General features: G+C 44.8%; 1 protein-coding gene across 8 annotated transcripts in view; it reads right to left on the bottom strand.

Annotated features, from left to right (window-relative positions):
* Positions 1-24,056, bottom strand: part of LOC102454172 (contactin-4) — a 731,510-nt gene extending 707,454 nt beyond the window's left edge. For 5 of the 8 annotated variants that reach the window (XM_075938672.1, XM_075938681.1, XM_075938682.1 and 2 more), the window contains exon 1: positions 23,857-24,055. The gene's annotated coding sequence lies outside the window, so the exon portion shown is untranslated. Of the gene's footprint in view, positions 1-17,194; positions 17,453-23,856 lie in introns of those variants that run through there. The other 3 variants (XM_075938683.1, XM_075938679.1, XM_075938673.1) reach the window with 2 other exon arrangements.
* Positions 24,057-24,764: the final 708 nt, after the last annotated feature.

Below are 24,764 nucleotides of genomic sequence, written 5' to 3'. Positions count from 1 at the left end.
CCCCCTCCCCCCGCATGTCCTTTATTTGTATATACAGTACAGGCAGTCCCCGACTTACGCGGATCCGACTTATCGGATCCGCACTTACGAACGGGGCTGTTTCTCGCCCCAAAGGTCGGGGCGAGAAAGCCCCGTTCGTAAGCTGCTCCGGTGCCCCTGGTCTGCTGGAGACCGTCTCCAGCAGACCAGGGGCACCGGGCGGGTTCCCGCGCTTCTGAGGCTTTGCCAGAGCAAAGCCTCAGAGGCGCGGCACTCCACTGCGGCTCTGCTCCCCGTGTCCCTGGTCTGCTGGGGGGGGGGGGGCGCAGCTAGTGTGCTCTCCCCCCCCCCCCAGCAGACCAGGCTTTTGTTTTGGACTCTGGGGCAGAGCAGTTGGGGCGCTGCCGATTGGTCCTGCAGTGCCCGCTTTGGGCACTACTGGAGCAACCCAGCAGCACCCCAGCTGCTCTGCCCCAGGCGTCCCCAAGTCAGCTTCTGCTGAAACTGACCAGCGCTGACTACAGGAAGCCCCAGGCAGAGTTGCTCTGCCCCGGGCTTCCTGGAATCAGCTGCTGATCAGTTTCAGCAGCAGCTGACTTGGGGACGCCTGGGGTTCTTAAGTTGATTCTGTATGTAAGTCAGAACTGGAGGTCAGTTTCAGCAGTGTCTGAATCTGGACGCCAGTTCTGACTTACATACAGATTCAACTTAAGAACAAACCTACAGTCCCTATCTTGTACGTAACCCGGGGACTGCCTGTACTGCCCATCTTTTAAACAGCATTTTCTTGTGTGATCCCTAGTTAAAGTTCTTTCCAGCTGAGAGCAAGGAGACATGGAGTCCAGTGGAGGAAGGAAGCTTCATGCTGTTTCTTTTCACCTGTGTATAATGAAATGCAGATTTTCTTTGTCTTTTCTTTTGCCTCTGGCTGGCTGAAGACTTTTTAAAGCTTATCTGTAAATTTAGGTTTAAGACAAATCTGCTTGACAGAGGATACTTTATAACATTGTTACATACATTGTCATAATATTGTCCAGCAAACTATTAGTTTTCCAATGAAATCTTACAAAGCATGTTTTGTTCAAAGCTTCTTATAAAGTGTGTAGGATGTGAATACAGTGTGCATTTGTCAACATGGCAAACATACAAGTGCTTAGCTTTACCTGCAATCATAGCCTTATGGTTCTCTTTTAAAGGACTTAAGAAACAGTTCACGGGTGGAATTTTCAATTACAGGACAGCATTCTTTGTGCTGTTGGATAAAGATGATCTGAGCAAGATAATGTATATAATTTTCATCACCACTAAAGTAAATTCCAATGGAGAGGTACATTCTTGTGTTATGGGGAATGTAATCAATTAAAGCTGTCAAACCAGCTACATGATTTGATAGCTGCACTTCGACTGAGGTATTATAAAAAAGTTTTATGCACAATCTTAAGTAATTTGCAGATTTATACCACTGTAATGTAAGGGTTTGTAATATGTTAGTGTCTAGTTATTATTAGGTTTCCCTATGGTGTTTATTCCTATTCATAGTACATGTAATTTAATTCTACTTTTGAAAAAATACATTTTGTATCGCAAGTATTTGATTAGGTACTCAATTTTTAAGTTTAATGTAGTCCTTCAAATATAGGCAGTACAACAAATTTTAAAGACACTCTGCTTTAGAGATATTGGAGTATGTAAGATAAATTAAACTGAAAATGAGGACTATACTAGCTAAAGCTGGATCCAAAGTCAAAAGAGACAATGCAACTTTGCAACTCTAGACCTTTATTATTTTAAGTCACGTACAATATAGATTTATAATGTCATCAATGGCTGATATGAAGTGTTAATATTAGGTGCATTTCTGCCCATTTTGAAGAGTTAAGCAATAGAGATAGCGTCTATTTATACTACCTATTTCTTCAATAAATTCCTTCTATTTATCCTTCTCACTCCACCCACATAAGAACAATGAACTTGCTTCCTCCTTCAGTCTTTTAAAATAATAAAATGCACTAGTGTAATTTTAGGAGTCTCCTTCCCCTCCCCCCCCCCAAACAGTCACTTTTGGTAGATCTCTGCATGGATACAAATTTGTATCCACGCAGGGCTCTACAAATTGTAACAGCTTAGCAATTTAATAACTCCTTGAAGGTGTGGAGTTTTTTGGTTGTTTTATGGAAAGGCCCATGCAGCTTTGTTAGTGATATAAATCTGCAAACTGCTTAAGGAACTAACATCTTATGTCTATTACAGACAAAGATGGGTAATCCAAGAACAGAAGTACCATTTTCAAGTGTGACCCTAAGGTTGACAGATTGATTTTATAGATATAGAACTGTTATTTCTGTAGTATCTGAACTCAATTTAAGTTTGATCTATATTATTTTCATTCATCCCCTTTGGACAATTGCAACAATGATATTTCACTTCAGCCTACTTGGATCTAATTTTGTCTAGCACTGCAACTCTGCTTAGAAAGCTGTTTGGCTGTGGTAGTTCAGAAATATGAATCAAGTTTTGCTGAATGAAATGAAATTAACCATCCAGGAAGAGATAATCTACTTTTCTAGAGGTAGTGATTCCACATTTTGTACACCAATACTGAAATACACTAATAAATAATAATAAAGTAGTTCTGAGACACTTTATTCTCTGATAGCAAACAGGGGGAACCAACAGATCTGCCATATTCTCTAAACACAGTGAAAAACGTCTAGGGATGTTGTTCAGTCCACGAAGTAGTTGGCAAACTTTTTTTGTCTTGAACAAATAATCTAGTAGAGCCACAAAACTTCCCTGTATGTGGAAATAAATGGAAGTAAATGGTTAAGCATTTGGTCCTCAATACGTTTTTAATTCTGAATACCCTCTAGGCATAACTAGACACCTATGGCTGGCCCATGCTAGTTGTATTGGGCTTTCAGGGCTGGCCTACCAATGGGGTGATGGGGGTTGTTGTGCCTATGGTGTCAACTACCCTGAGGCTAGGTGATTCAAAAGGGCCCGGTCTCCAGCCACCACTGGAGTGGTGGAGGTAGCAGCCAGAGCCCCAAGCCCTTAAGATTACTGCCAGAACCAGGCTGACACTCCAGGCAGCACTAGAGGCTAACCTTCAGCCCCACCCCTTCCACCCAAGGTCCCACCCCTTTATGGGATTCCAGAGCACTCCCTACCTTGCCTGGGGGCTGGCAACAGGGCTGTTTAATTGTAGGGTAGACTTGCAGATTTGGGAGAGAACCCAGACTTTTGGACTTTGAGGTGGGAGGGGTTTTGTATGCAATATAGATGTTCTCAGATTCCACATTAAAAATGCTTTTGAATAGGATTTGAAAGCGTTTCCCTCTTTTTAACGTACCAAGTGTCATTTTGAATTGTAGTGTATTTCACCCTTTCCATTGGGCACTCAGTAAGTGCCTCTTGCATGACAATGGCACAAGTTCCCAATCCAGCGAAGCGCTTAAACACCTGCTTAGTTTGAAGCAGCACCTGAGACATCCCATAGAAGTGAAGTGTTTTGTTGCTTCGGGGTTCATGTTCATTTGCTGACATTCTTTAGCTTATAAGGGGAAAGGAGGTCTCTACCACACAGGCCCCTATTCCCTGTAGAGCCTATCAGAAGAACTCAGTACCGATAAATCCATGCTGGGGTATGGGCTAGGGTTGAGATGAATCTATTACCATTGTCCCCCTCAGGCTGTAGTGCATCTGGTTGAATTTTAGCCTACCTTAATGCTACTTGAATTAGCAGTCCACTCTTTAGCAATGATCCCCCTCAAAGAGGTTCAGCGGGAGTCCCCTTCCCCCCTCCCCCAAGCTACTTCTCCTTTGACATCGCAGCTATGTCCAATCCTCTAAGGAACTGGAGATTCCCTTCAAATCAGATCTCTTCATGCTCCGATTAAAGTAGCAGTGGAGCCATCAGAACTATAAATAAAGGATTCAGCAGGGAGGAGACAGATGCCAGTGATGGCAGAAAAACTGAAGAGGAATCCTCATTGTTCCACTGATCAATCCCCACTCACTCCTTCGTATTCCTTTCCCTGCTTCTTGCTCTGTCCCATGTTTATCAAACCTTTTCCATCTCATCATTTCCCTGTGGCTGCCCTATCAGGAGGGTGTCTAATTGTTTCGTTTTCTTTTCACAGACCCTGCATGCTCCTTTGTTCCTCTGTTGGCAGATTGTTTTGAAGGGGCCTTAGAGACTAGCTTATTCATGTGAGGATTCACAAAGAAAGACCTCAATATAATTAAACAAACAGCAATACAAATATTGTATGTCTGCCCATTTACGCCCATTATTACAGATAGTGTCTTCAAAGTCCTTAATGTGCCATTGTTCAGGAACCATACTATATCACTTAATCTACCCAAGTACTCTGTTCACACACTCTAGTCTAGATTCCTCTGAGGTGCACTATTCAGCTGCATTGTGACCTCTTATGTTGGACTGAACAAGTTAGAGAGTGTATATATTCCTGAACTATTTTCAGCTTCTGTGTCTTATGCTCAGAGTCTGCCTACAATGTTCCAGAAGGCTAAAAATAAGTAGACAAGCTGATAACACAGTTTAGTCAGACTGGATACATGTACCAGAAAATACAGATTAACCTTCAAACTTTTTTTTTAAAAAAAATCTCTATTCTTCCCTTTGAGAACTAGTAAAATGGAAGCAGGACATAACATTAAGCCAGAGGATCAAAGAAACCAAAACTACTTGATTTATATCAAGCCAATGCACAAAAGGATATTGTCACTAACACTGAATCAGCCTCATACAGTTATGCAATCACAAATTAGAGAATACAAATTTCATCTATGAAATCAGACAACGATCTTGGATTCATGACTTTTTATTGAGCTTTTTCACTAGTACAGAAGGAGGGCACACAAGAGCCCAAAGAGGTGCAAGTTTGTAGCCAGCTGGTATAGCTCAGTTGAACAGCTGGGGCTGGGTAGGAATGGGCAAAGCCACACACAGCATGTTGGAGATGCATTGACTGTGCACACGGAGAAGAATTTTAAAATTGCTTCGTGGTGCCTCAGCCAGAGGTAAAGATGCTTACTCTCCACTCCTGTCTATCCCCGATTGACCTTCTCTTACCAGGGAGAATGCTTTCTTGGGCACGGCTGCTTCTGTGGGAGGAAGATTGTCATAACCAGGAGTGCTGACCAGCACCTGGTGACTAAGGGATTAACTCTGTATCTAGCAAGGTATTGGGTGGTCAGCCAATAACAATACAGGTAGGAATTTCGAACTCGGACAAAGGAGTCTTTATCTTTCCATCCTTTGTCTGAGGAAGAGCATTTTTTTCCCAAGACGGAGAGAGATGGGCCTCCACTCTCCTTCAAAGAAGAGACTCTTTACAATGTGTAAGTAGGGCAAAGTTTAGATAGTCCATTAGAATTTTGTTGTTTTCCTGATTTGGGAATTTGGAACTAATGTCTGAGCTGGTAATTGTGTTCTTTTGTAACTAAAGTTTTGGCCCCTGAGTACTTAGATCAATTGATGGCTCTTTCCATCTAGCCATTTTACTATGCTTGGAACTGTAGGTTTGTTTTGATAATAAAAGTTTGTTTTCTTTTTCTAATTAACCAGTATTGGTGGATTGTTGTGTCCTTTGACTCAGTGCCTAGTTATCAGGGCAGAGACCATTGTTGTCTTTGAATCCCCTCTGTTTTTCCCCAACTCCAAGTAAAATGGAGGTTGGGGCAGGGGAGAGTATTACTTTAGGGAGGAGGCTTCCCCAAGTGATATCTTCCCTGGTTTTCTTGGAATTACTTGGGTGGTGACAGCAGATTTCTCCAAAATCTGAGTATTAGGATTTTGGGGGGGGGGGGAGAGTTTGGTACCAAAGCAAGGTTTTGGAGATCTCGTGGGCCCCCCACTTCTGCATTTATCATGCCAGAGTGAGGAACAGCCTTGACAAACAAGCTCCAAGTTTCACCCTCTGAGGTGCAGTTGTGAATCAAATGTGCCTAATCCCCTGAGATAGTAATTTCTCCTGGGTGTCACTGAACTCCCACTGAAGTTATTGGGTGTGCTGAGTTTCACAGGATAGGACCTATACATCTGCTTTGAGGAAAATTGTAGAGTCATGTGATATAGTTTAGACAGCAAGCCATCTAGAGGAAAAGTCAACCCACTCTTTTTTAATATGTCATACCTTCACACAGAAGGTTACAACATTGACTTAGTCAGGGATAATTAAACTCCACTTTAAAAAAATCTTGTATGACAAGATGCCTTTAAAACATTACATACACATCACACCAACGTGGCCATAAATACCAGAAAAGTCACATTCAACATGTGACACTCATCTTTTGTAAATATAAGGCAGGAAAACCCTGCAACTTGTTATAGGTATCTTCAGTCTTGGATAGGAGTACCACATGGCACCAAGCTCCTTTTTAGCTGGAAAAAGTAATGAAGCTTGGCATCCATTAATTCATTGCATGAGTTATAGACCCCTGCAGCACCTTTTGTTCACTGTCAGAGTTCTGCAACAATGATGAATGCAGCTACAGTTAGCCAAAAAAACACCTAGAAATACATATACTAAATCAATAAATGGCTATGAGCCTACCAAATGATTTCCTGCATAGCCTACAATTACTATGTTTGGCATCTCTAGTCATGCATTCTTTGGTCTGACAACATCCATGGTCCACTTATCTGGGGTGTGGTCAAGTTTGTGTACAGCCACCAGGCCTGGTTCTCAGTGTTCTGTGCTATTCTTAAGTTCTAATTTACCCCTAAATGTCCTCTAAATAAGTGTCCATAAGCTGTATAAGTGTTGGTAATCATAGAATACTAGGACTGGAAGGGACCTCGAGAGGTCATCGAGTCAGTCCCCTGCCCTCCTGGCAGGACCAAATACTGTCTAGACCATCCCTGATAGACATTTATCTAACCTACTCTGAAATATCTCCAGAGATGGGGATTCTACAACCTCCCTGGGCAATTTATTCCAGTGTTTGACTACCCTGACAGGAACTTTTTCCTAATGTCCAACCTAAACCTCCCTTGCTGCAGTTTAAGCCCATTGCTTCTTGTTCTATCCTCAGAGGCCAAGATGAACAAGTTCTCCCTCCTCCTTATGAAACCCTTTTAGATATCTGAAAACTGCTATCACATCCCCCCTCAATCTTCTCTTTTCTAAACTAAACAAACCCAGTTCCTTCAGCCTTCCCTCATAGGTCATGTTCTCTAGACCTTTAATCATTCTCGTTGCTCGTCTCTGGACCCTGTCCAATTTTTCCACATCTTTCTTGAAATTCAGTGCCCAGAACTGGACACAATACTCCAATTGAGGCCTAACCAGCACAGAGTAGAGCAGAAGAATGACTTCTCGTGTCTTGCTCACAACACACCTGTTAGTACATCCCAGAATAATGCTTGCTTTCTTTGCAACAGCATCACACTGCTGACTCATTTAACTTGTGGTCCACTATAAACCCTAGATCCCTTTCTGCTGTACTCCTTCCCAGACTGTCACTTCCCATTCTGTATGTGTGAAACTGATTGTTTTTTCCTTCTTAAGTGGAGAACTTTGCATTTGTCTTTATTAAACTTCATCCTATTTATCTCAGAATGATGCTAGACAACATTGACCTCCTGCAGTCTGGCAATTCTCTGGTCCAACACAGATCCGGTCCTGAGGATGCCAGAATAGAGAGGTTCATCCTATACCAGTGCTGCAGAAGGATCTAGTAATAGCTTTCCACCAACAAAAAGTGGATCTGTGTGAAATTATGCACCAGGATTAACTTTTACTGGGAGAAATCAGAGCCCTTGCAAACATTAGGCAGTGATATCAGAGACAGAGGGAAGGTTATGGTTGATCATGGCTAATTAAGTTAGTTGAGCGCTGTGAGCTGCTAGATACATTTTCCTACCTCCGTGGTACAATTGTATATGATTAGCCATTTACACTATTAACCCAACAAGAAAGTCTGCAGCCAAAGGACTAAAACATTATTGCAAGTTTTGATCAAGTTTGCTGTTTGGTTCCGATCGAAAGAAAGGGGCTAAAACTGCACCTGTGACTATAAAACCCTCTAAGATCTTCATCATGGGCCCCACCCACAGCCCAGTGAAGTCATAAAAAGACTTCCACTGATGACAGAAGGCTATCAGTAAGACCCCCAGCATCAGTAACTGTTCGGGGGGTAGACGGGGACTTCCAATATTGCCAATTTTCCAAGGAAATCAGAAACTACATCAAATTGGTGGGGAAAAGGTTCTTATTTTTAATTCCCCTAAATTACCAGCAAGTAAATCCTAGTGACGAACAAAGAGGGATTTTGCAATCATGGTATCAATGCGAGGAGGATTACCCATTGTCACATGAGTAAAAAATTAGTTTGACCTTTGCAGGATTCTAGTACTAGGTTTTTCCCCCTCCCCCACTTTTGACTTGAGAAAATATTGAGTCACTCTACATTCTGTGCTCCTCATTCTCAGATCTATTTGACTAGTGGTTTCTCCCTACATTTGCAATTTCAGTCAGCATATCCGACTTGAAATTCACCTGAGCAATCATTTCATGCAAAATAGTGTATTAGCAGCATTTCATATAAAAGATATTAGAAGACTTATGTGGTGTTGCTCAGGTCCTTCTGGGCAGGGTGCTGGTGGTCTGGAGAGTGTAGGAGTCAGGGCAGGGATGTGTGTGTGGGGTGGGGGCTTAGGGAAGGAGGCAGGGTTGGGTACTGAGGAGGGGTTATGGGATGTGGGAGGTATGGGAGTCAGGGTTGGGGTAAGGAAGGACTAGGGCAGGGGTGGGGATGCAGTAGTTAAGGCAAGGGGTTGGGAGGAGTGGGGGTATCTGTCAGCTTCTGCCTAGAACCAATCCAGGGCTGGGGCTTGCACTCCACCTGCCAGCTTCCACCCCTCCCACCAGTGCTCCCCAGAGCTGGGCTGGGCAGGACGGGGGGAACACGCAAGCCACCAACCAGTGCTCTCTGGCCCAGGGCAGCAGGATTATGCTGCCAACCAGCAGCTGCTTATTGAAACACTTGTTGCCCTCCTGTAATTCATAAGTATTACTGTCCCTGCTATCATACTCCTCCCTTTCCATTTGTATGCTACAATCCCATTCCAGGCACATCCCATTTTCCAGGTACAACCAAACCCTGATCTTGCTTAAGTTAAGAGGAAGCTACATGCCAAATGTGATGGTCCTAGCCCTTACTGTTTAGGAGGACTTCTTGAACAAATAGTCTCAGAGACAGACAGTTCTAAATTATATAGTAAGATAATATGCCTACTGTTTCAAACTATCCCCCAGTAAAATGTTTAATATGTAATATATACTGTGCAGTATGTACACAAGACACCAGGAAACAGACAGCAGGGAACTATCTGACTTAAAACAGAAATGGAGAGCAACTGCCATAACAGAAATGCATTTCTATGTAACTCCTCTTAGCGTGTGCTTTATGCCTTCAAGAAACATCTTATCACAGCAGGTACTTAACTAGGAAATAAGTTCTGGATGCCAGTACAGAATCCTCCTGTAAGAAGAAGTTTCTTCAGGTAAAGAAACTGAGAATGTGGAAAGGATGAGCGAAACTTTCTACAAAGAGATACAGAAAAAGAAGTAGTGTTGGAGAGAACAGGAAAGAAAGAGACAGGAGTATTGAGAGAGAGAGAGAGAGAATGAATTCTGCAGGCTTTTGGCTTTATCTAACTGACCTTCCTGCTAGCACTGATGGAAGGGAAGAAGCTATGAAATCTTCACCACAAACTGGAAAATTAAACCTCACACAGATGTGTTGTTCCAGTTAATAAACAGGTTTCCTTGAGTAATGAGGGAGATTCATATTGTGGACTGCGAGCACCACTTTAACCCCAGTGGAAAGCTGAAGTGACCTGTCTCCTATGACTTGAGCAGTGTATTCCCAAGCCCAGGTTGATTTCTGAAATACCAGGCTAGCTGTTATTTACACACTGGCCAGGCTATGTCTACACTGGCAGCTTCTTGCACAAGAACTCTTGTGAAAGAGTTCTTGTGCAAAACCTCTTCCACAAGAGAGCATCTACACTGCAATGTGCTTTTGCGCAAGAGCATCCATGGCAGTGTAGATGCTCTTGCACAAGAAAGCTCTGATGGCCATTTTAACCATAGAGACTTCTTGCACAAGAAATTCACAGTGCCTGTCTACACTGGCCTCTTCTGGAAGAGCTCTTGCGCAAGAGGGCTTATTCCTCATGGGGAGAGAATAACTCTTCCGGAAGAAGCCCTGTTTTACAACGCTGTACTGTAAATTTATTTCTGGAAGAACGCTCGTGCAGTGTAGACAGCCAGCAATTTTTTGCTGAATAATGGCTGTTCTTGTGCAAGAAGCTGCCAGTGTAGATGTAGGTATATTTGTGAGCACCTAGAAGGAGATGCCTCTCCAGCTAGTTGGCTAGTGAGCACGGTTGATTCAGAAAACTCTCCAGGGAGCCTGTGTACTGGGATTATTCTCGGTCCAGGACTCAGTACTAACTCCCCTGCATTTCAGTACAGGAGCCTTTCATGTGAATCTGCACTATAACAAACACCCAGGTTGCTGTCACCATTTCATATGGGTTCCTACTGTACTCTGAAACTGTTTCTCACCTCTGATCTGCACTTCTCAGCCAGACATCTGCCAACATTCCATCCAGAGAATATACTGCTTGCTCTGAGAGCTGTTCATTCATGTTCTAACAAGACTGCTAGGGTATCCTCAACTTCTGGCTTTCCAGCCCCTGACTCATTGATCCTTTCATATTTTTTGCCAGCTACAAGAGCTGTTCGGGCTAGTATCTAAGGGTAACTTTATATAGCAGGGCTATTTCATGATACTGGAAGTGCAGTATCCCAAAATAGCGAACATCTGCTATTTAGAGAAGTCTTGAAATAGCACATGCGCCATTTCAGTATTCCTGTAATCATTGTTCCACAAGGGTTAAGGGATGTCTTGAAATAGCATATTTCAAAATTTGGTGCTGTGTAGACACGCCAAATTTCAAAATTAAATCAAAATGAGACACGATTTGCATAGAGCAAGTTGCATATCTTATTTCATGTTTAGAGTGCTGTGTAGCCATACCTTAAGACTCCCTATTTGCCTGCTCCAAGTTCCCTCCCAATGAAGAGCAAGGAAGTTGGGAAAGAGCAAAGGAGGGTCATCTGAACAAACAGCGGAGGCAGGGACAATTGGAGGAAATCTAAGCCATCAGTCAAATCACTACAGGTGCTGCCGCTGTTGGGAAGACTAGCTCAACACCAGGACATCATAAGTAAATAAGGTTTATGGGGAGGAGCAACCAGGGTCAGGAGTAGTGAAGGGTAACAAAGGAGGAGAGACAAATTGCGGGTTGATAGGAAAGCTGATGGAATGAGAGAAAAGGAATGGATGGGTGGGTAGATTTAACTGATTGTTATTGGGGAACATTATGATGCAGAGCTGAGTAGCTGAATATACTGCTAAGGATTACATGCAGATTTGCATACAGTTTGCATATATGTAAATGTGCCTTGAGTCTAGGCAGACAAGTCTGCTTCAAAGATCTGGGGGAAGAGTCAGCCAGGCAGAGCTGAATTGTCTGTTTTTATTCACTGGTCAGCAAGATGCTGCTGCGTGCTTTGCACGGTATTACTTTTCCCTTGGGTCCTTTTTCCTCAAGCTACTTCTCCCTCTAACATCTTGCCCTAAAATAAACTTGTGTATCCAGACTGGCTCATTGATTCCTTGGAGGACAGTGCATGTTATGTTGGATACTAAATTTGGTATACAAGCCTGGGCAATGCCCACTATATGCACACCCCCCCATGAGAGCTGGTAGACCTGCAAAAATAACCACACTCAAATCCAGTTGCCAATGACTAGATAAATGCCACAATCAATGTTATCTAACACACAGGTCCTCTACTATGCATTGGCTGCCACCATCTAACGGAAAAGGGGTTCCATGTGTATATAATTTAACAGTTTGCACATACTCAGTAACTGACCACTGAGCTGGACACATGCATTTTGAAAATGAAGGCAATGAAATGATTCAGAAAAAAAAAACCCGACAAGCTGCTCCCAGTCAATTGCAAACACTGGGCAATGTTTGAGAGCTTCTTTCAGATTAAAACATTTATATAATGATTTGGAAGCAGTGGTCACTCAAATATGCTCAGAATAATGAAAAATATTGTAATTCAAAATAATTTGCATGCACAAATTACCAATCTGCTGTATCTACAAAAATTCTATTTACATGCATATTTCAAGGGCTAGTTTGAAATCCTGTTTCATGTTGCCAAGAACTGATATTTGAAATGCACTGCAGGAGGAAAAAAATACATGATGATTTCTACTTCTAGCTATGCATGCACAGTAGAGGGCATTAGACATCTCCTAACTGAACGATATATGTGCAATTAATAGAAGTGATTCTGAAAAAATCAAAATTACTTTAGGCAAGTGTTCTGGCTTGCAAAAGAATTGCTTGTTTAGCATCAGAGCAAGAGTTGTGTACTAGTCAGGCATTTACTTCAAAAGACTGGAATAAAGAGCTTTTATCCCCATGCACTAGAACAGGCTAGTATTTGAACAGGCTAGTATTTGATGACAGGCATTCAGTAGCCTAAATAGTTGTGGTGGCCTAATGGAGAAGCATCCATATCCTTGTTTAGCCCACAAGGGAGTCAAGGTTTTGGGAGGCTTGACAACTAAAATAACTTCTGGAACCTTCTGATGAGTCATCCCCGTCCTGGATGGACTCAACGTGTACAAATCTGCCTCTCCCAATGACTCCACTAGACCTATCCCGTGGCTAAAGGAGGAATTTCATTTCAGAGTTCTTGGTCTGTCACTTTCCATGAGTAAACTCACCTCAAGAAATATTAGAAACTGAAGAAGCCACATCTTGCCCTGATTTATAGTACCATGTCCAGAAAACTTGTAACTAAGTGGAATGGGAGTGCATTAGGTTTAAATCAACTCAGAATTTGACCCAATATTTAATCACATTAATCAAATGCAGAGATACATTGCACACAATAACCCTCTTGGCATCATTTGCCAGTTTTGCTGTCTCCTGAGAGAGGTGAGTCACTTTCTAATCTTGGTATAAGGGAGAGTCAAGAACAAGGCAATGGACTGAGTAGACTAGAGGGGATAACAGCTGAATGCAGCATGAACAGAACTTTATCATATTGTTGAATTCTAGTAAAAGCTAAACTCCAAGAGGAAGTGGGTTTGGACTCTAAAGTGAGGCCTGCATTTGCAGAACAAATTCAGAAAGCGACCTGGTCACAATTTTCTTCAAGCTATAGATAAGAGACAAAGGCTGGAGAATACAATGAACTAACCCTATAGGATGATAAACAAACCTGCAATATACATCCAGATACACTCTGACCTTTCACCAATACCTATTTTAGGTCTTGACCATGTGTTAATTGAAGCACAGATATGAAAATGTGAGTGACTATTTAGGTCTGATGTTATTTATATGTATTGGTGATAATATCCTGTGATCACCTGCAAAATAAGTGTATAATAGAGGATAAAGGTCTGACACTCTTGCATGTCATTGCCACTCAGTTAAGTGAAGGTTTACTTTTGTAATGCAATTTTTCTTCCATTATAAACAAAATAAACTTTACTGTTTGACTAATTATCTTAGTTCTCTAGAAGTAAGATTACTTGATAAGCCATATATCAGGTTTAAATAAGAAATATATAAATTGGGTTAAATATTTCATATAAATAAAATACAGTTGTCAAGCCTACAATTGCCTTCTACTGTATATGATTTAGGGTGGCATTATCAAATCTCTGCTCTGTAGTGTCACCTAGTGCCAACATGAGGCATTGCAGTGATTATCTCAGACTAGTACCCTGTTCCATCATGCTGGGGTCTTAATAGTTTGAGATTGCGTGCAGCCTGGCCCTCCAGATAAGTCACTGTCCAGTCCATTCCCCTCCTGCAGTTAACTGGAAAGCCCCTAAAACAGAAAATTCAAAGTCTAATGGCTGACAAGTCCATTTCCCAGCCTCTATGTGCTGTTCTTGGCTACTTTGATCTTTGTTGACTATGTTTCTCCCTTGATCTAGGGGAAGCCCAACCCTGCACTTACCTCTGGATTCTAGGCAAGGGACCCTATTTTTGTGGTTAAGGACCATTCCTTCTATCCCTCCACCATTCTTCCCCAGGCTGCTCCTACTTTTACTTCACTTAGCAGTATCCTCACAAGATCAGCATTGCCACAAGATCAGCAGACACTAGTATTCCCAGGGACTCCTTATTCTACACAGCAATTAATTGCCTGTAGATGGTCCACATCGGCTGACTCAGGCTGTGGGGATGTGACTGTCCAATAGAGATTTCAGGACCTTAGCTGCAGCTCAAGCTCTGAAATCCCATGGGGCAGGAGGAAGGTCCAACCCAAGCCTGAATGTCTAAACGGCAACTGAGTTGCCCCACAGACTGAGCCTCACAGTCAGCTGACATGATCCAGCCATGGGCATTTCACTGCCATGTAGACATTCTGATTCCTCACAGCATCTCCCAGGACTAGCTCAGGAAGCAGCTCCTCCCCCCCCCCCCCCCCTTGCCTTAAAGCAGTCAGCAGCTCTCTCCTTTGAGCAGCCACTCCCCCCAGCTATCTCCCTGGAGCTGGACACATGCCTCTTGCCTTCAGTCACTCAGTGGCGAGGCCTTCTGCCAGCTCGCCTGCACTGAGCCCCCTGCCTAATTAGCCTTCCAATCTGGAGGGTACAACAAGCTAAGCTTCTTCTGCCAGCATCCCCTTGCTCTGAGGGAGAAGGCAGCTTTTATAGGTCTCCTCTCAACCTCCTCCTAGTTCACCGGGTGAGAGGGGAGCCTTGCCCTTTCTTCCCTACATTCTTCCAAGGGTTTCAGAGCCTTTAAGGAACAGTAGCCTGATGCCTTCTCTGTGGAGCCCTGCAAATCCAGATACATGTGAGAATCCACATTTGGGGATGTGAATGCAGATAGCCAAGGCTCATTTTTGCAGATACAGATGCTAAACAAAATTTTGCATCTGCACAGGGTTTTACTTCTAAGCACCATTGATTCCCAGGACTTAGTCTCTATAGGCTAAATCTACACTGCAAGTTTGTGGCAGAAAATATGCTAATGAGGGACTTATTAGCATAAGTCACAATATCATTAGCATATTTTCTGCCTTCTTTTTGCACAAGGAGTTTTTGCGCAAAAAGAAGCAGTGTAGCCACTTCCATTTTGAGCAAGATCCTTATGTCTCTCCAGGACAGGCAAAAGCATCTTGTGCAAAACAAGGTTTTTGTGCAAAATAGAAGTGGCTACAGGGCTTCTTTTTGCCTAAGCACCCCTTGCATAAAAAGAAACAGCAGAAAATATGCTAATGAGATCACAACTCATGCTAATGAGTCCATCATTAGCATATTTTCTGCCACAAAAATGTGTTGCATAGACAAAGCCTTAATGTATCTTTTGTTCCTGTCTCAAGCCTTAAAGGTTCATGTTCGGTGGCAGGGTGGGATGACCACTAGAAGATACTGTTTCATAGCTGATTATCCTGTCACAGATGGACAAACAAAGTAGAATTGGGATGAACTTTCTAGAGCAGCCATCACACTCAAATGAAGGCATGTATGATTCTAGTAAGAACACCCCTTTTCTAGCATAACTATTCTGCTCATCGAAGTCCCTGCTACTTCGTTATGTGTCATTCACAAGGGGCCAACTCAATCTAGTTTTCCTGGGTGCTCTTCTCTAATCTTGGATGTTCTGGCTTCCACTATATTATACATTCTAGAACTCCCTGAAGTCAGGGAATTCTCAGAACATGCAAGTTTGAAGACAGCATATAGACAAGAAATTTGACCAGAAACAAAAAATGGATATTAGAGAGGGATAGTTAAATGGGTGAGGGAAACCATAGACTGGGCAGAGGAGTGAGAAACAGGAACATTGTGAGAGAGAGTATTATGTTGTCCTCCTCAATTTGGGAAAGCAGAATGTAGAAAAAGATCAGTTTTCTGAGGTGAGCAGATGTTCATGTCAGAAGGGGAACAGATTTGGTTAGTGAGAGCAAGGGACAAGTAAAAAGGCACAAAGAATGTTCAAGAATGGAGAAATACCCCCACAGAAGGGTCAAAAGCACCACCTCATTGTTGAAGGGTGATCCAATTAAAACCTATGAATGGGGTAATATGGTACAGTATAAGGTATTAACAGTCATATTTTGGTACTTAACATATACCTGGTTGATGTGAATTCATAATCTATCATTCTATTGAATTATGCTATGCAAGGTTCATTTCAACTAAATGTATTTATGGTAACTATAAAGTCATTACGAAGGAGTGTTTCTTTTTTTAAAAATGTTGTGTTACCTTTAATTAAACTAAATACATTTGAATGGTTACTCCCTGAATACATGCTTTGTTTGCATATTAAATGTCACTTTGTTGCTTGTTTTTCACACTCTGAATACAGACATAGACAAACCACTATATTGCTTAAGAATGCTTTATCCCAATACTTTCACCCTTAATGAAATTTTATATAGTACTAGTCTCAGTGTATGGTTCTTTATTGAAGCGTTAACAGAACAATACATTTTATAAGATCAAGTTCTTACCCCTTCAAGCTATTTAATGCAATCATTTGGTTTACCTTTGAGACCTTGATCTTAAAAGATTAGATATTCAAGAAAATAGGCCATATTTGCTAAGAATAAATTAGTCAAGACTGCTTTTAAATGGCATAGCAATGTGAAGAGCTTACCCTGCTTAAGTCCTTCATGTTGTTATATCTACTCTGTGATATTGCAGTTTAGACGCTTTATGCTCTTTACAAATCCCAATCTATTTTAACAGAGCCTAGCCTGCACATTTTGCCTTACTAGGCAGTATATTATCTATGCATCATGCATATAATCATGAAAGTTTTAAATTAAGTGTTTTTAAAAGTTTGAGTCAATTGATAACCACAGCCACCATTTCAACAACTCCAAAGTCCCTGCCTTTATTTTTGGTTGGTGTCTCATTAAAATAGGTTTTTTCCCCTCATATAAACAAAACAGTGCCTATATCACGAGAGAAACAAAGAACAAAATTACTTGCTCACTACAATACATGCAGTCTTGCAATCTTTGCTTTCTGTATGAAATATTGCTGCTCTGCTTCTATGAGGAAATGAGGTTTCTAGGCCCTTGCAACAGGGTTTGCTACTCACCAATGAAACACTTCCTTGTGGCTTCTCTGGGGACTGGCTTGACTCAGGCTGGACACCTTTTCCAGCATTTACTCAGTCTGTTGTCCCAATCTCACCCTCCAGGACTCTTTATGATGTGGCCCTCTGGCCAGGTCCCTACAGCCCCTCTGTTCCAGGGTCTGCCAATATCTCTCTGGACTAGTGGTCTCTCTGCCATGCTAGGTAGTCTTCTGCCATAAATCCTAAATTGTGTCACTTGTCCAGCAAGGGTACCCTACCCAACCCACCCCCTACTCCAGGTTCCGAGCCTAGGATCCTTTGCTTTGCTTTTCTGTTCTTAACTTCTTAGCTCTATAAAAGTCCCACCTGTCCCTGCCCAGGTAAACTTCTTCCTTAATTAAGCATTACTGAGGCTTGGCTTCCATCCAGGTGCAGCCTATGCTGTTAATTGGCCCATCTATCCTTTTAAGAATGGTATGGGTTGCACACCTTACCATAATCCCCAAATGGGGGCGGGGGCGGGGGCAGGGGCAGGGGCAGGGGCAGGGGCAGGGTATTATTGAGGGAATGGAAAGTGATTATATACTGCCAGATAACTCATTAGATTTGTTATGCATCATCATAAGGTATTTATCTAATGAATAATCAAAAGAATGAGTCACTAGCATCACAACATTCCTACTTACATTTATATTTGAATAACAGTGAAACTACCTTCAACTCATAATTTGGCTGGTTTAGAGTTTTAAAGCTGAGATCTGTGTCCCTCATTGATTTGTGCTACTTTTCTGTGTTTGTGGTTACCTTTGCCCCGCTGCAAGGACATCACTCATGCAGCAACAAAAATACACAATTACTGTGTTTGAAGGAATATTCCCATCTGGTTCCCCAAGCACTTCACAAAATTTCCACCACCCAAGTGCACAGCTGTAAGAAGCAGATCACAGCTAACATGAAAGTCAGTTAGAGATAATATTTAAAGGAACGCTGCCAGGTCAAAGTAAGCCACAAATACAGGTGTGGTAAGAAAGCCAGATTTTACAAAATTTGTCATCAGCAGAAATAGGACCATGATTATTCTTAATTTCAATTAGCTTTGCTTGTTCTTGCCTCATCGCAGGAGGCTGGTTCTTTCCAGTCCTACATTGCCTTGATTCTGTGATTCTAATTAAAATATTGTATTTTTAAATAAATAATATTCTCCTGCAGTGTCTCAAATCCACACTTCAGTGTAGGGTTACGCCTACGTGTTCTTACATTGAGAGAGCTATCTCATTAGCAGCAGCTACAAAGCACAGGGAGTTTTCCCCCCTTGATGAAGCTAGTGGATGTGGATCCAGTGGAGTGAGGGCAGGAGCATAGTCTTGACTTCAACTAGTTACAAAGACATGCAAACTACCTGGGCCATGTCTTCCACTAGGAGTTTACCTCCGGATCTAGATAGTTACATATAAGCAGAACATGAACGTGGCTATAATTTCATGTGAAATTGATGCAGCTGAAAATAAGAAAAGCTATTTACAGCTTAAAAGTAATGGAAAAAAATTAACAGCATTACATTTATGTTACTCATAACATGGATAAAGAATTCTGCCAACTTCCTATATATATATATGAATTTTAACCCAACAGTGACGTAAGTGTAAAAAATAAACCTCAAACTCAGCAGCAAGCATTGTTTTCCAGCTAATCGCTAACAGAGGTTCTTGCTTTCCAGGTTACTGAGAGGCGCACGTGTCATGGAGGTCACCCACTCACCAGGGGTATGTCTACAGTACAAAGTTAATTCGAACTAACAGACATTAGTTCGAATTAACTTTGATAGGTGCTACACTAGCACTCCGCTAGTTTGAACTTAATTCGAACTAGCGGAGCGCTTAGTTCGAACTAGGAAAACCTCATTTTACAAAGATTAAGCCTAGTTCGAACTAGCTAGTTCGAATTGAGGGGTGTGTAGCCCCTTAATTCGAACTAGTGGGAGGCTAGCCCTCCCCAGGTTTCCCTGGTGGCCACTCTGGCCAACACCAGGGAAACTCGTCTGCCCCCCTCCCGGCCCTGGACCCCTTAAAGGGGCACGGGCTGGCTACGGTGCCCGTGCCAGGTGCAAGCCTGCCAGCACCCAGCCAGCAGACCCTGCACCTGGCACGGATCGAGCCACCCACCCGATGCCACCCAGCCCTCCCCCTCTTCCCAGGACCAGGCTGGCGGCTCCCGGGAGCTTGCCAGGGACCGCAAGAGGCGGGCACCCGCCTGGGCTAGTGCGGAGATCGTGGACCTCGTCCACGATCTCCGCACTTAGGCACAGGAAAGTGGCCGGCTAGGGCAGGAGAGCTGCCAGCCTGGCCACCTAGGAGCAGGTGTGCAAGAGAATCAAGGGGGTCCACTGAGACCCCCGACCCTGAGCCCTGAGCTTACAATGGCCGTCCTGGGTCAGACCAAAGGTCCATCTAGCCCAGTAGCCTGTCTGCCGACAGCGGCCAACCCTAGGGACCCTGGAGGGGATGGACCAAAGACAGTGACCAAGCCATTTGTCTCATGCCATCCCTCTCCAGCCTTCCACAAACCTTGGGCAGGGACACCACTCCTACCCTCTGGCTAATACCACTCCATGGACCCAACCTCCATGACTTGATCTCACTTCCCTTTAAACTCTGTTCTAGTTGTAGCCTTCACAGCCTCCTGCAGCAAGGAGTTCCACAGGTTGACTCTTTGCTTTGTGAAGAAGAACTTTCTGTTACTAGTTTGAAGCCTGCTACCCATTCCTTTCCTTTGGTGTCCTCTAGTTCTTCTATTATGGGAACTAATGAAGAACTTTTCTGTATGCACCCTCTCCACCCAACTCCTGCTTTTAGAGACCTCTATCCTGTCCCCCCTCCGTCTCCTCTTTTCTAAGATGAAAAGTCCCAGTCTCTTTAGCCTCTCTTCATATGGGACCTGTTCCCAACCCCTGATCATTTTAGTTGCCCTCCCCTCTCCCAGCCTCTCTCTTCCCCTCTTCCACCTCCTTTTCCCAGTCTCCCCCAGTTTTGTTCAATAAAGACAGATTCCATTTTGGAAGACACGTTATCTTTATTTTGTACATCAAGAAGAGGGGCTAGGGAAGGGTAAGTGGAAGGAGGTGAGGGAGGAATGGGGCACGAGCCCCCAATGGGGAGGACTGGGCTGGCTCTGCGGGCTTCTGGGGGTGGAAGCTCTCCTGCAGCCCCCCAATTGGCCCCTCTCCCTAGATGGCAGCCTGTGGCAAGTGCAGCCGGGCTGATGGCTGAGTGGTGTGATGTGCCCAGTGTGGGTAGTCTGGGCAATCCAAGCCAGGACTGCTTTGCAAGCGGGGCACCCCTGAGAACTGTCTGTCCGGGGTGGGGGTCGGGACCCTTTAAGCACAGCCCTCGGCTAGCCTGAGACAGCATCTCCACGCTCTAAGTCCTCCTCTGATGCCCTGCCGGCACTGCTTCTGGCCATCCTTAAGCCTGGTTCAGGGTCCACTTAATGTGGACATGCTAGTTCGAATTAGCAAAACGCCAATTCGAACTAGTTTTTTAGTCTGGATCCGTTAGTTCAAATTAGCTTAGTTCGAATTAACTAATTCGAACTAAGTTAGTTCGAATTAACGTTGTAGTGTAGATATACCCTTTGAGAGCTGTTTCAGCTCAATGACAGCACTTGTCTCCTGGCTTGCAGTGCTATTATTTCTGACTCCAGCACAGGTGAGTCTCTGCTGACAGGAAAACATCCGCATCCAGAAAACCGACAATAGAGAGACTACACATATAAATAAGTCAGCCATAGTACAGGATGGTGGACATTTCAACGGTCATGATAAAAAGTGCTGCCCCGTATTATTACTTCAAGTCATGGAAAAGAAGACTAGAGGCTACTAGCTGTAACTTGTCTCATAGCACAAGGTTTGGAGGCACTAAATGGTTGCACATAACTCCAGCAGTAAAGAATTTCATATCTCAATAGCACATGACTGGAGTTGTCATGCAAGTTCATGATTAAGGCACTCAAGTGTTATTTTACTGCTCAATTTCCCTACGCCATGGCAAAGCTCCCTGGACTTCCTCTTGTTAAGGAAAAAGCAATTTAACTTCCATTCATGATCCAAGAAAAGCTTAAGCTTCAGGAAAATGAAAGCAGCTACAATGGAGCCCTTAAATTAAACTGTAAGAGAGATTTCCAAATTCTTCAGTTCTAGTCATCAGAGTTCCTCTGAATACATTCAAAACAAAGAGCTCTTCAAGAAATCTGGGCATTTTAGGTATGATTTCACTTAAGCATGATCTTCAAACAACCTATGGTGTAAATGGGCACCATTTTCAAACATGCACATTTTTTGAGCACATGTACAACTATTTATAAATGTCATACATTTAGAGCTTCACCCCTACTCTCCCTCCCTCAACAGTTCACTGACACAAAGCCTGTTGAAGTTAATCAAAGTCTTTTTCCATTGACTTCAGTGGTGTTTGGATCATGACTTTAATTTGTCTTTGGTGTGCACACAGAAGCTATGAAGATAAATACACTGTAGTGTATTCTGCACTGGAAGCCATTGCCTAAAAGAATCAGGAGTTTGGGGAAAATTAGCAGCATACATTCCTCTAAAGGAGGAAGTAGGGAACCTAATAGAACTAGGAGGGGGGAGTAATCTTTGAAAAATAAGAAGTTATAACAGCAGATGAAGGAGTGGGGGGACTTTAAGAGATTATTGAGAAGTCATTTATGCAGGATCAGTAACTGGCAAATGCAATTTAATAACACAAAAACTTTGATGAGCCTAGACAGAGAAGACAAAGTTTCCTGCAGAGAAAAACAGCAAACGCACCAGGAATTTTTTCTCCCCTGCATTCTCCCACCACCAATCTAGCACCTGATTTTGCATATTAGTTTTGAGTTCTACACAGAGAAAGAGATGCTAGGAAGAATTACTGATAACTAGAGACATGAGTGGGTTATTTCAGGTGGAAAACTACCCTTGTTAAACATGCTCTGATCTTATGCCCCATGGCATTCCCAGCAGTTGAAACAGTTATTTTTAAAAAATAACTATTTAATAATGGATTTCCAAAATAGCAGGACTGTTTTAATAGGAAGCCTGCATCAACTTCTACTGCATGCAACTCCGGTGACTTATCTGTTAGCATATAAAAATCATGAACCATAGATTTTTAAAATGAGGGCAGATACAAAAGATGAAAGAGGGGAAAATAATCGTACATGCATACATGTGGCTGGCATCTCTTTAATATTTTACCTTCATTCATCTGCTAAGGGGCGGAAAAAAACAAATACATGGCCACAGACAAAAGCCTCCTTTTATCTCCTCCTGCAGAAATCTGCTTCCATTTATTCCAAAAGGTGACCTAACATTAGTATGTAAGATCCAAACTAATTCCACTTGTTATGCAAGCAACATCGTGTAATTTGTAGGTTAGGGAGCAAGGCACGCTTCTCGGGGATAAATAAAACAACATGCTGCATTATGTTACTCCTCACACGGAGAGCTAACATCAGCCCTCGGAAAGGAAGAGCTGCCAAACCCCCTAAGCATCAAGAAACACTCGTTTGCAACACGCGAAAGTTCTGCATAGGTTTGTACTAGGTAGCGACACGGCAAGCCCCTCCACCCCCCGGCACACACGCTCGGCTTGGTCCTTTCCTCGCCGAGCTGCACTCAGCATCTCCAGCATCTCCCAAGGACACTGGCTTGATCGATCTCTGTCAGGCGTGTCGGTCGGGGCTTGCGAAGCACAGGAGAGCCATCCCCTTGCACCAGGCTCCTCTCCTAGGCGCCTGGGCTTCGCCATGCTGCAGGGATCTCGCGCCCCTTGGTTCTTTGGCTCCAAGGGGGCAGCCGCGACCAGCGCTCCCCCAGGTTGAAGTTCGCAGGAGGAGCGAACGCGGTTCCCTTCGGGGCTGAATCACACGAACGGCTCCGTCGCCGCGACCCACTGCCGAGCGCCTGGCGGGGAGGCACGATGCGGCGCGGAAGCCAGCCCGCCCGGGTGCCGCTGGCTGGGCTCGGTGGCCAAGGGGCTGCCCAGATAGCCGCTGTCTAGCAAAGCGGAGCGGGAAATCGGGAGTTCTCCGGGTGAGCCCTCCGTGTGGAACGGAGCAGTCTGGCTGGGGCGGTGGGAATCAGCCGGGAAGGGAGGGGAGCCGATGCCCTGGGTCTCTTTCCCAAGCCCCTTTGCCACCACGCAACTTCAGCCCCTGGAGTTCTGCTGCCTCCCCAGTGCTCGCTGCCGGGGTCCCGCAGGATCCAGCACTGGCCGATCCCCTCTCTGCGCGTCGCCCCCCCCCCGTAACAAACCTGCTCCTTGGCAAAGTCTCCGAATCGCCGGACCCTCCGCCAGCGCAGGGACCGCCCGGGGAGCGGCTGCTGCGGGCGCTGCTACGCCCGGTGCACTGGGGCCCTTTGCACAAGGGCGAGTCCTGGCCCCGGCGGTGGCGGGCTGGGGGCGGGGGCAGGGCTGTCCGACAACAAACAAACTTAGTTCCTCGCTTGCAGCCGGAGCGGGCTGGGGCAGCAGGGGCCAAGCCGGCAGCTCCCCCCCCCCCCCGGCAGGTCTGGTCCATCTGACCCCCCCCCCCCCCCCCACTACTTCTCCCCGCCTTTTCTCCGCGCCAGCAGCAGCCTGGGTGATCCGCGGCGCCCCGCTCCAGTCCCCGCCCGGGCTTACCTTCGAGCAGGCTGCGAGCTGCGGTCCGATCCCCCCGCCCCCCGGCCGGGCGATCAGCGGCGGCGGCTGCAGCGGAGACGCGGGCTCTGTGCAGCGGCGCAGCCGAGGCGTCCTTTGCCCGAGCGCTGCCTCCCCGCTCTGCCGCGCAGCCCGCAGGGCTGTTCTTACACCGAGCAGCCCTTGGCCGCGGCGTTGAACGTCAGAGATTGGGGAGCCCTGTGAGCGCCGCGCAAACCCCACCCCCCAAACCTGAGCCGGGGCCGCCCGCCCGTGGGGGAGGAGAGAACGAAAGACCAGGCGTGTGTGCCAACTACCCGCGCCTCCGGCGTGGACCCCGGTCCGCCAGCCCTGCGTGGGGAGCCCGGGACCCTGGCTGGATCCCCCTTCAGCCGGCTCTCTGCAGGGGGCAGGTTCGCGTGGCTCCCGCTGACCGTGGTTCCATTACACCCCCCTGCAGGGGTGACAGCTTTGCTGCAGGCAAGAGTCAGTCCGCTCGCCTTTGCTTTCGAGGGGGTCACCGCTCCCTGATCCTGACGGACGTGACAATAACCTCTGGAGACACCCCCTCCCAGATTCGGATCCCGTTCGGCAGTGTGCTGCCCTAAAGAGCATACAGTGTAAACGCGCAGGCAAAGCGGAGAAAGAGGACCGGAGCGAGAAAGTGGTTTAGGGTATGTTTACAGAGCAAAAAACCAAAACCAAAATAAAACCAAAAAACCCTACATCCAACTGGAGAACCTGGGTCTAGAGACTCCGGCGCACGCGAAAAATAGTCAGGTAGCGGTAGGGGCTTGGGCTGGCTTTAGAGCGCTGAAACTCATCCCTGGACAGGCTTAAGAGCCAGACCAGAGCATCCACAGAGCTCCAGTTAGCACGGCAGGGCAAGCTGGAATCTGTAGACCCAGGCT

This window comes from Pelodiscus sinensis, chromosome 11 (assembly GCF_049634645.1).
Source record: "Pelodiscus sinensis isolate JC-2024 chromosome 11, ASM4963464v1, whole genome shotgun sequence".
Lineage (NCBI taxonomy): Eukaryota > Metazoa > Chordata > Testudines > Trionychidae > Pelodiscus > Pelodiscus sinensis.
This window is presented reverse-complemented; position numbering and strand designations above follow the sequence as displayed.